General features: G+C 39.3%; 1 protein-coding gene across 3 annotated transcripts in view; it reads right to left on the bottom strand.

The window, feature by feature from the left end:
* The window catches only part of LOC137978612 (histamine H2 receptor-like), a 28330-nt gene extending 16501 nt beyond the window's left edge, over positions 1-11829 (bottom strand). Inside the window, exons 1-3 of one of the 3 annotated variants that reach the window (XM_068825611.1) lie at positions 11563-11829; positions 3680-3796; positions 3367-3434 (exon numbers count right to left, since the gene is read on the bottom strand). The gene's annotated coding sequence lies outside the window, so the exon portion shown is untranslated. The remainder of the gene's footprint in view (positions 1-3366; positions 3435-3679; positions 3797-11562) is intronic. The other 2 variants (XM_068825618.1, XM_068825626.1) reach the window with 2 other exon arrangements.
* Between the last annotated feature and the right edge of the window lie 768 nt (positions 11830-12597).

The following is a 12597-nucleotide window of genomic DNA, read 5'->3' as shown; positions in this document are numbered from 1 at the left end:
AAAAAAGTAAAAGCATAATAGCAAAAAAGAACACAATAATGTGCCATAGCCTACTGTTCTCTACACCAGAAATGGGAAAACTTAACGTACAGGCTAAAGGCCAACACTCATGGCCATCCCTCAAAATGACATTGGACATTTCGTAACAATTACACGACGCAATATCCCATCTTAATATGACAAGCTTACCGCTGTACAAAAAATGAAAACAGGCAGAATAGACCATTTTACAGTTGTGCGCTTAGTTACCTGGCCAACGTATTATCAAAGTGAGGCTGGAGTTGACCTTACCCTAACCTCACTGCTTTTCTTATGTAAATTCTTACTAATTAGCATGACAACAACATCATTAACGTATGAAAAGGAGGGAGGCCTGTATCATAACAAGGTCAACACTAGCCTCACTTTCATTTAAAGGCCAGGTAACTAAGCATACAACTGTAACGGTCATCACTTCTTTCCATCCCTCAAACTGACATTTCCCTTTTTATTCAACTTAGACGACGTATAGTCTACTTCAACGAAACAAAGATATTAAACAAGCTGAGAAGATTCACGATAGGCGAGGCAAAGAGTTGAACCCGGATCGGTGGCTTCACCTTGCAGTTTCCAATATCCACTAGACTAACGAGACAACCCCCCGGAAAATCGAATTTTTTAGAGTATTGAAATAGTAGTACCCAGCAAAACAATTGAAAGTAAACCGTCTTCAACGGGGTTTTTAGACCTAAATACTGTAGATCAGCGCAGCATAGCTTAGAAACGCTATTTCTTGTTGAACTAAAGCTGTAATTCTGCCTGTTTTCTTTCCTTTTAGAGCGGTAAGCTTGTCAATATTAACATGGGATATTGCGTCGTGTAAATGTTACGAAATGTCCAATGTCAGTTTGAGGGATGGAAATTAATGTTGACCAACTGTAACGACGTCTATTGGAGCCGCACTAATCTACAGTATTTAGGTCTAAAACCTAAAACCCCTTTGAAGACGGTTAGCTTTCAATTGTTTTGCTGAATACCAGTATGTCGATACTCTAAACATTCAACTGCCGAAAAAATCGTTAACAGAAATCCCAAATATTGCAAGAATAACAAATTCAGCAAGGAACAGTTTACGCGAATGCCGCCCTAAACAGAGTCTAAACGAGCCGCAATTTAGCAAATATCGCAAAAGTAACTCAAGGAATTTACCTGCAACTGCCGTGAACATCGTTGACAAAAATCACTAATATCGCTAGGTTACGCTTCTAAATATCGCAAGATAAAATTCAAGGGCAGGCTGGAAATTCACCACGTATGTCTGAAAACAACAGGACATTTGGCACGAAAGTTACTGAACCATTGATATGTGTATGCTTCGTTCTTCAAACGAGTAATATAGTGAAACGGAAAGAAACAAATGTAGGAAATATGTTAAATGCAACAAGTAATTTTCTTCCAACTGCCGAAGATATGCGCAACACGAAAATCACCCGTGTGGAAATGAGGGCAATCAGGAAATGACAAGTACAAGAAGTCCTTTCAGCAGCCCAAAAGTGATAAGGAGCTCAGGCGCGCGAAGTGCGCCAGCGGAGTACCATGGGTAAGATTTTTTGGGAAATCTAACAATGCGAGAAATTTTGGTTATGACGTCACGTCCGTCCGTCCACCCGTACAGACTGTCGGGGTGGAGGAGGGAGGCAGGACAGCCTCTGGGGACGGGAGTGTTCGGGCAATTTTCCCTGGCGGGAAATCGCGTGGCAGCGTTGCATTTGGCAACCCGCGTTTTTCTGGCGGGAAATTATATTAGTGACGAGCAAAGAGCAGGAAAGAGCACGAGGGAAGAGGCAACGAAATTTGAGAAATTTAAGTGAAGAAATCCTCGAGAGAAGCGGAGGAAGGAGAAGAAGAGAAAATTTCAATGAAACCCAACGTAAAGCTGAGAGAAATAGAGCGAGAAACAACGGTTAGCTTTTAGGTAACCTTAATGCTTTCCTTTTTTAATAAGCTTACATGCCTCGCTGCCTCACATATTTTGAAAACTAGCTAAAAAAGGAGGAAGCCCTGAAAACGTTTGCAATTCCGTGTAAAAATTTTGTAAATCGAAAAAGTGGGACTGGTCTGACCCTGTAAAAACTTTGTTAATCGAAAAAGGGGGACTAGCTTGACCCTGTAAAGACCTTTTAAAACGAAAAAGGGGTAATCCTGTAAAAGCCTTGTAAATCGAAAAGAGGGACTGGTTTGACCCTGTAAAAACCTTGTAAATCGAAAAAGGGGGACTAGTTTGACCCTGTCAAAAAAACATTGCATATTACAATTGAATATGAAGACTAAAGTGACCACATAAAAACTCGGTTTTAAAAAAAGTCCCAATAAACATTTGACAAGGATAACTCCATTGGCATGACTTACATGCCTTACATGAGCTCAGTGATATAGTCAGGTGCAGAACCATGAAGATCCTTGTATGTAATAACAGTGATCCTCTGTTCAAGGGAGCCAATGAAGCTGGATAAGCAAAGGAGTGACATGTTTATATCTACTGCTAAGATAAATGAGCCTTACAGCACTATTAAGGACACCCTGCAGACGTTGTAAAATACACAGAGCAGCGAATTACAATAGTCGATCCTTGACGTAACGAAGGCATGAATTAGAGTTGTGTATGTATCATAACAGAGAAACTTGTGAATCTTGAAAATGTTTCGAAGATGAAAAAAAGAAGACGAGTACGGCTGTATCACGAGGAAGCATTGACAGAGAATTGTTTTAAATAACCCCAATATTCTTAGCAGTAGTTGAACAGTTAACAATTTCAGAAGCTACGACAAGGTTGTTCTAAGCGGGAGGTGGGCAATAAGGGGACGAAAATACTAGAATTTCAGTCTTGTCACTGTTCAGTTTCAGTTTGTTTGCTAGCATCCACAAGTCAATATCCCTAACGCAGTCTTCCATACTCTGGAGTTTTCTCTGGTGCTAAATTTGCTGGTTTTGCGATATTTGCGATACTTGTTAACAACGATTTTGCCGTCAATTTTTGGGGCTTTATGAGGGCCCCTCTTTGCCTTCGTCACTGTGTCGTTTTGCCTCTCGTTAAAAATTGCTGTTCTTGCCATTGTTGCGGAAATTGTTGGGAACGATGTTACCGTGTTTGTAGAATCCTTGTTACTTTTGCGATTTTGAGATATTTGCGACTTTCTGAGAGCCCCTCTTTGCCTTTGTCACTCTGGCGTTTTCTCTCTTTCTAAACTTGCTGTTTCTCCGATATTTGCGATTCTTCCCCCATCAGTTAATTTGAAGCTATTTTCATTGTCATATTGAATGCATTTTATGGTACAACGACTTCATGTTACCCAGCAAGGACATGCGTCAAGGTGAAACTCGACTTACCCTGACAAAAGCCCGAGATTGAGCCCTACGCCGACTAGACCGAGAATGTCTTGCTCTCTACTGTATCACTGAAAAACAAGAGATGGTGCTTGGGATATAGCAGGTGCTACCATAATTTTAGAACCAACCAACAGTTTTCAGTATAAGTAATTCCTATCACGAATAAGAAAGACCGTTATGGGGAAGATATATATTTACAAACATTGCTTTTGTTACTCAAATGTGCCAACCACAGGAACAAAAGATCTTTTGTTTCGACAGCCAATGAGGCTCAGGTTGGTACATTAATGACTATAAGTGATGTCAACGATACCTTCCTTTATTCCGCGATTGATCCACAGTCCAATCAACCTGTTTATTCTGTGTTTCCTTGTTATGTTTAGAGCTCTATCTTTGAGACTACACGCTCCATGAGCGTAAACTGGGTTGCCTGTGGTACGTTTTACACAAAAACAAAAGGCAATGAGTTGGGCGGTATTGAACTGCAGCGTTCCAGTTACTTTTTTCAAGTGGGGTCATTTAGACCATTTGAGGGGTCACCCAGATGTCGTGCCAGCAGTGGCCCTTTGGCTCCCTTTTGATCGTTTTTAGCTTTTTTAGGTTTGGTAATAAAATCAGTTCAAAGATAACAAAACACGCTCATGCATGAGTAAAACTCACTCAATTCTTCTCAAATAGTCTGTAATAAAACTAACTGCAAATTGCTCTGACGGACGTCATGCATGTCTTTCAGTTGCCCTAAGCAAACGCTTCTAAATTCCTCTTCTTTTCAGTCTAATCTGATTTTTTTTTTTTGGCTTAACGTTTACACCAAAAAGTACCTTAAAAGCCAAGAGTTTACAGTAAAAGGCAAGCCAAAAGATACCCTGGGTGCCAGAGGACTCTTTTTTCAAGGTCAGAGAGAAAGCTCCACGATTCCAAATCAACGGTCGAAGACGAAAAAATTCCTCTGGTCGCAAACGCCATAACCTCATTTCCATGCGTAAAAACAGCTCAGATTTCTCGTCGCGGTGTTGTTGTCAAACTAGTTTTGGCCGGCAAGTTGAGACTGCTTCCCACGGAACGCAATGAAGCGCATCATTAACATTCCTTAAAATTGTGATTACAGTGATGTCTATAGAGCGTTTTCACATGACGTCACGGCGGCCATGCTGGTGTTCCAAAAAAAAGGAATGGTGGCCATGATGGTGTACCAAAATAATCCTTTGGGAATTGGACGCTATTTTTATGCAAATACTTTCTTTTGTTTCAGTAATCCAATATGGCTGCTGGTCACGTGAGTGAAAACGCTCTATTTATTTCAACAGTTTAAATAATTTTGGAGCAATTTTAATGGTGTATTGATTTTCGGTGCGTAACATTGATTTAACGATGAAATGATATATGAATTGGATCATATATGAACTGCGGATATGAAATCAAGTGAAGCTATGATGCTCGCAGTTATGAACGCAATTTTTGCAATTGCGTAAAGAAGCCTGAAAAATTCAGGACTTCAACGAGGTTTGAACCCGTGACCTCGCGATACCGGTGTGACCCTCTAACCAACTGAGCTATGAAGCCACTGACGTTGGGAGCTGGTCATTTGTGGGTTTTAATGTTCCCGTGAGGAATGAATCAACGATGAAATGATACATGAAATGGGTTCAACCCCGTTGAAGTCCTGAATTTTTCAATGGCAAAAATTGCGTTCATAACTGCGACCATCATAGCTTCACTTGATTTAATATCCGCAGTTCATATATGATCCATTTCATATATCATTTCATCGTTGATTCATTCCTCACGGGAACATTAGAACCCACAAATAAGCAGCTCCCAACGTCAGTGGCTTCATAGCTCAGTTGGTTAGAGCGTCGCACCGGTATCGCGAGTTCACGGGTTCAAACCCCGTTGAAGTCCTGAATTTTTCAGGCTTCTTTACGCAATTGCAAAAATTGCGTTCATAACTGCGAGGATCATAGCTTCACTTGATAACATTGATTTGTTTGATGAAAGTTTTTTTTTCCCTCAGAGGGAAAATTTATTGTTGAACGTGTTTAAAACAGGATACTGTAATAGCAAAAGGGCTAGAGATCAAAGTTCCCAGGCACAGTTGCAACAAACGGTTGTGAGTTCAACTCTTTTAGTTAATTCCCCAGACCGTACTCAAACGAGCTTGAGTATCTGCAGGTGCTCTCATGCGCGAATCGATAAGCAAAATAATTACACTAAAATTAAAATGGGTAAATGGGTCTTTTCACGTTGTCAAAGCTGTCAAAGCCGTTATCGTGCGTGAAGGCACTGAAGCAGTACAAGGACCATCGGAACAGTTTGGCCTTTTCCTCTCGGGCCAAAGTCACGCAACGCTGCTTGTCACAACAGCTGTTGATAGCCGGTTTTTCCATTTGTCCAAGCAGAAACTCCCTCGAACGTAGTGTCCAATTAGCGAACTAGGACAAATTGATGACATTGAAATGAGACTCTGGGATTGTGCGACCAGACTCGCCCGTTGATTTGGAATCGCGGAACATTGTATCCGACCCTGAAAAAAAAATTTCTCTGGCACCCAGGGTAACCCAAAGACAGATGAAGAAAAAAATTTTATAGTTTTTATACAAAACTGTGATTTTCTAATTCTCAGCGAAAGATTAATGGCAATCGATCGTAAAAACACTAAAATTTCTGCAGTCTGACGTCTATGAATCAAGGGGAAAGTCATGTTCTGTCAAAAGGCAAAATTGATCATGCGCTAGGCAACCATAAAGGTGCACGTGATCACCTTGTATAAATGTACTTGTTTACATTAAACGAACTGCCGGTAAGAATGTCAATCGTTCGATATTTTCAGAGTAAAACAACGTACTTTTTACCCAAGAAACTTCCGTCTTTCGTTTTTTAATTTTGTTGTAATATTTAACTGAATATTTACATTTCATCTGTCGGGTCAGGAAGCCTTCTTTGTCTGTTTTAGTCAAAACAGAGTTTGTAATTGAAAATCTAAACATCCATGAGATGCAAAAACATACTTGCGAACACGTCAACCTCAATTATCGCAAATCGCAATGCTGACAAACACAAAAGCGAAGGAAATGGTTAATAAAGATGAAGCTTTTTTACTATCTTAATGTTTTTGGGTCAGCTTAAAGGGACACTGTCATGCATCGCGCATGCTCCAGTTTTACTCTAAACTTGAAAACGTCCGGCAAACGTTTTCAAGTTTAGAGGGAAAAACAAAATGGCGTCCACAAGCGGTGGTGGCCACGATGGTAAGTGAGCGAGAGTTCTCCGGTCGGAAGAGAAACGTTTCAGGTGCCGTACAGAGAAGAAAATTGGAGACGTCTCACAAGAGGATTTATTTGGTTGAGACAACTTTTCAGTCGAGGATTGAGGCCAAATTTGAAGCAGGATACACTGATGGCAGCAACACTGAGTGCGTACTTTCGCTGGAATATCGCAGAAGGTAATAAGAGTCTATTGCCTACTCAATTACGGTTATTCAACTTTTAATACTCTTTGCAATTTCCATATTTTGTATCGCACAGACAATCACTGAATCAACACGACTTGCGGTCAAAAGTTCTTTGCAAACAACTGGATGTACTACTAAGCGCATGGTGAGAAAACGCTGAAATTTGATTAGGTAAACAAGAGAAAATTGATTGTTCGGGTATTTGTTATCTTTCTGTGGTCAGCTGTCTTGCTATAGATGTTGATCATCTCTGTTTCATTATCATAGATCCATAAACAGTGATAAACAATTGACCACAGAGGAGGAGTACGGATATTTGTAAATTTATGGTCTTCCAAGTTATGAAGAACTCCATAACCGAGCGATACAGCTCCTCAATAAGGACAAATGCATTCATGATAACGAAAGTGGGGAGTACTACTGACAGTGAGTATTACCGGAACTTCTAATTCAATTATAATTTTCTTGGTTACAAAATAATAGTGGAAAAATAATTCGTAGTAACTGATGTTAGGCCTAACAAAAAAAGGAAGAGCAGTACATGTAGTTTTTCCTGTGAATCACAGCTACATTCCCTCTCAAAATTTATAATAATACGGCATGATGGTCTGTAGAGTAGGTTTTGTCATTTCAGTACTGTTGTTTTGTACTTAAATATCCTGTTTGAAATCCAGTATGTGTCTACAATTTTCCTCACTCCTTTATTCTATTTGAAATTAGCATCAACAGCAATAACTATTATTATTGGTACTGATGCTTATAGTAAAATATTATTGGAATAATACTATTCTCTCCTGATAATGGAGGATGATCTGGGTGAGGAGGGTAGAGGCATAGCTGGCGATGACACGGAAACAACACCTGTTGGAGGCACCACAGCAACAGCATTGTTACCACACCCAGCTGAGGTTGATCCTGGCCCAGCTTGTTGGGTGACGTGTATGGTACAGCTGCCGTCGAAATGCCACAAGCAGTTGAAAATAAATGCTGTCAGCTGAGAACTTGCACAACAACATCAGCACGTTTTGTTAAATTATGTCTTGATCTTGATGTATTAGAACTTTGCATTCGTAATATGGGAGACATCAGGAATGATCGGGAAGATAACAGAACAAGGGCCTTCCAAAAAGCAGGCTTTGACAGTTGTGGGAAAAAGGGATAATTGGTTCTAGCTCTCAAATTTCCAAGCCAGAGCTATTTTTTGTCCCTTTGTTTCAGATTCCAAGTAAGCTGAGATGAAGATAAAATTAAAAAATATACCAACAGTACCTATGCGTAGAGATGCATTTGTGCCCCCCCCACCCTCCTCCATAATATCTCCGTCAAACCAATAGAATATTCAAGATGGCCGTGATATTCGTAAAAGGCTTGGTCAGATATGGCGTGACATTATTTGTTAAAAAATCATTTTTGGAGCCTGAAGGTTGTTTCCTTTGTTTCGTCAGCTATTTCAATTGATATGCTTGTGCCCCACAATATTATTAAACAATAGTGTGTGACATAATTTTCTCAAAAAACAATAAGCTAGTTTCGAATTGTGGAAGAACAAAAGAAAAGTTGAGGTTGAGGGGAATAATTTATATTTTCTGTCCAAGTTGCTTCCCTTAACCTTAACTCTGCTCTTTTGGTATTCAAAATTTCCCAATTGACTTTTGTCAACCCACTAGAATAGCAGAAAAATATTTAGTTTTGTGTTCATAACTTATTTTATTTGCCAAGCTTCAGTAACCTTAGTTTGTATAATGTTACAGGTGAAAAAGAATAGTGTTAAATGTGCCACCTTCTCTGTTATTGTTTACAGTGAAACTGATTAAAAGAACTATTAATTGCAGAGGTGTTCATCATTCATGTTGATGTGCTCAAACTAATAACGTTTTCTAATTCTCTTTTTGGGTGCTTTCTATTTGAATGGTAAACAACAAGACAACAACAAGTCCAAGGAACAAATAACTTTTTTATCCTTTTGTATACTTCAAGTTGACTCAGACCAATACTTTGTTTGGTCCTCACCTTTATTAAGTTTAAGGTGAGGGCCATATTCAGGGCCATCAACCAGAGCGGGGTTTCTGTGGAAGATTATTTAGAAGTTGGCTCAAATTTGTCTTCTTCCTCAAGCTATTCTTCTCCTTGAATAATAAATTATTATTTACTCTTCAGCAAACACATTTAAACTGCAAAACAAAAAACCCCTTCTGAACAACAAATGCAGTTGTTTAGAAAAACTTATAACTAAGAAAGAAAAACATATGAAACTGACTAGATTTTTATTTTCACGACGTTTCGAAGTCATCGTAACTCCACTATCAAGTGATAAATAAATACAAGTGCTAGAGTTTAAATAGATGGAAAGCATAATTTGCATACTAGGTGTTGTAAAGAATGTTATACAAAATAACTTTGCCTTGTTTGAATACCAACAATACTTGATTGAATACAAATGAATGGATGTGATCCATACTCCACATCCCTTTGCGAAGGTTTCCTAACCATAGCTTCGCTGAGGGTACCACTAAATGCCTACCAAGAAACAGTACAAAGCAATTTTATTACTTTGCAGAATACCCCAAGCCAACTAGCGTTATGTGTTATTATTGTTTGGTACAAAACTACAAGGTGTTATCAGTGAGAAAACAAGACTTTTTCAATAAAAATATCCCACAGGGGAAAATATGGAAACACAACGCACAAAAATATATATGTAAGCTTGTTTACTTTACAAATTTTAAGAAATAATGTTGATGAAGCTGGATTATGCTGTGACGTGTATATTTTCCTAACTCATAAAGATTACATTTTGCGTCGTTGTCGCTCTTCGGATTGAACATCGCCGACGCTTGAAATCCTTCGAAGCTTCGATCCCCGGGTGGATGCGGTGCATTATCTTGCGAATCCTGAAATAAAAGCCCAATAAGTTTAGAACTTGGCGAACCTGCTCAAAATTCAATAATTTCTAAGCGAATACATACCCTATTCTTGCAACGTTTATCTCTTGTTCCACATCGCACAATTTGTTTCTTCCTTTACAAGGGCATCCTCTGTTGCTGTTTTCCTTCAAATCGCTTTGTACTGCAAGCACTTTTTCATTTACAAGAGTTAAGTGATCCGGAAAGTTCTTCCTGACAGGTAAGTACTAAATTTTGAGCGCTATGTTTGACATAGAAGTCATTAAAGGGCCACCGACAACCACAAGTCTTTGCGGACGTGCAAGCTATCGGCGCCATTTTTTGTAATACAGAAACTAGTATTTCTTGAAAAGTCAAATTCCATCGCCTCACATCGTCGTGTTTTGGATGCCCAGTAGCTTCAAACTTTGTTAATATTTTCCTTAATGTTTAAATATTGTATTTTTGGCGTTATTTGGGTGTTGTGTTCGTGTTAAAAGCGAAATGAAAACTGTGAAGAAAGGTCGTCCGCCGAGGAAGGAAAGCGTCATGTTATTTGGCTCACTACTTCAACCTTAAGATTATGGAACGAAAGGAGGAAGGCGTTTGGATTAAAAAACAAATCGAACAGCGAATTCGCAGAAGTTCTTCTTCACGGGATGTTTCTGAAGCGAACCGGCCGATTCGATTGCCCGGATAATAAAAACAACAAAGGCGCGCAAAGGACACTGGTTGTCGGTGGCCCTTTAATTGACTCACGCGTGAATCCATAATGGCGGCTAGAATCTTCTGTGAGCGGGAGATCAAACAAACTCAAGCATGCGCAGCTCGTGACAGAGTCCCTTTAAAGCGATATAATAATATTCTTGAACATTTTTCGTGTTAATGAGTAATGTAAACAATCTTCGCACTACTAAGTCGTAGCAATAAATTAGATTTACCAGAAACTTAATATTTTTGGCTTCCCAAATAAACTTCATTTTACACCATGGCGACAAAACAGATCTCTTTCTGACGTTAAAAACTATAGCTACCTACTAAGAACACGACTAAAACTCTCTGTTGCTCGACGCGTGTCAAATTTCAACCCACGTATGCAAATTAGTTGAGCTCAAATATTACGAAATACTAGATCATTGTAGTTATGAAGGTCATTTAAGCACACGACGAGACTCAATAAATGAAAGACACACATTTCTGCTGTTGAAACAAACAGTAGCAGTAACGAAAGCAAAACCTGGAAAATTCAGGCTTGATCCGGATTTGAACTTATGACCTCTGCAAACCGGTGCAGAGCTCTAGCAATCAAAGCTTTGAAGCCAGTAAGAACCTGGTCATTTTTTTGAGTTCGTAATATGCCCGTAGAGGATGCGAAAATGAAGAGAAAATGAAGGGGCGTTCGATTCACCGTTTTCCGAAACAAGAATACGTGGAGTGATAATTTAAAACGGTATGTCTGGCGTTTTGAAGCAAGAAAAATGATAAACATATGTTTCAAGTAGCATTGTAGGAGGTGTTTGTACTGTGAATATCCGTAAAAACGAAGGATTTCCAACTTGTATTCCATGTATTCCTGTTCCGGAATATGGTCAATCGAACGTATAAGAGTCATATTTGAACAAGGAAAAGAAGCACTACTCTTTCAGCAGTAAGATTTTCCCAAAACTATCGTTTTGTTGTGTTGGAAAGTAACCATTCAACACAAATAAAAATATTAGTGACGCGCAGCAATCCATCTGGAAGGTGGCAACGGGAACTGACACCGACCGACTGACCACATTCAACATGTTCCCTAATCACTGGGCCCGAACGCCACCACCATTACAGTTTTCAACTTGTTGTTATATAGAAAACTCAACTTACCTTAGCTACTCTGACAAAACTGTGGTAGTTTTATCGACTAACGAAGATAATTTAAAAACATAAATTTTGCCAGGTGTCTTAGGAAGCCAAGTGTCTGTCAAACCCGTCAATCACTAATTTGTTGCCTCAGTAGCAAAAACTGATCCACTTTTATTACACAGAGCAGTGATCTCATAAATTCAGTGTTAAGATATCGATTGAGGTTTAGTCTTTTGTTCTAGCTTCTTTTTCGTTGTCGTTAACTTTTTCAGCATAATAAATTTAGACTCGAAGTTATGACATATGAGGTAATTTGTGATAATCGTCATTAGCATAAATTGATATTTTGCCGTCACGTAGCAGAGGCCTGGTTGTGAGTGGCAGGCGCTTGGAGTGCCACGTGATCGTGGTTTGTCTTTGGCGATCGTTTAGCGAGTGAGACATTTTACGGTTAGCCTTCGCCGCATGCACAAGTACTGTTTCGTTCTCCTTATCGATGATGCCGAAGTCAAGGAGGTCGGTTCCCAAAGCAACTGAGAGTTTTCTCTCACAGTTTAGTGCTGTCGTTTCTACTTCTACTTTGGAGCTGAAAATTTCAAGCGATTCAGTTGCGCCCGAGAACTTTGACAGGAGTTGAGAGGTTCAAGAGAAATGATCCGCCATTCTTTAAAAAGTCGAGCAACGAAGACCAATTTACTGCCGGCAAATCAATTTTAGAAGTAGTAGAGGATCCTGCTACTACGTTGGAACGCACCGATTTTGTTAAAGCCAAGGAAAGTTTATCTTCATCTCAGCTTACTTGGAATCTGAAACAAAGGGACAAAAAATAGCTCTGGCTTGGAAATTTGAGAGCTAGAACCAATTATCACTTTTTTCCACAACTGTCAAAGCCTGCTTTTTGGAAGGCCCTTGTTCTGTTATCTTCCCGATCATTCCTGATGTCTCCCATATTACGAATGCAAAGTTCTAATACATCAAGATCAAGACATAATTTAACAAAACGTGCTGATGTTGTTGTGCAAGTTTTCAGCTGACAGCATTTATTTTCAACTGCTT

This window comes from Montipora foliosa, chromosome 1 (genome assembly GCF_036669935.1).
Source record: "Montipora foliosa isolate CH-2021 chromosome 1, ASM3666993v2, whole genome shotgun sequence".
NCBI lineage: Eukaryota > Metazoa > Cnidaria > Anthozoa > Scleractinia > Acroporidae > Montipora > Montipora foliosa.
This window is presented reverse-complemented; position numbering and strand designations above follow the sequence as displayed.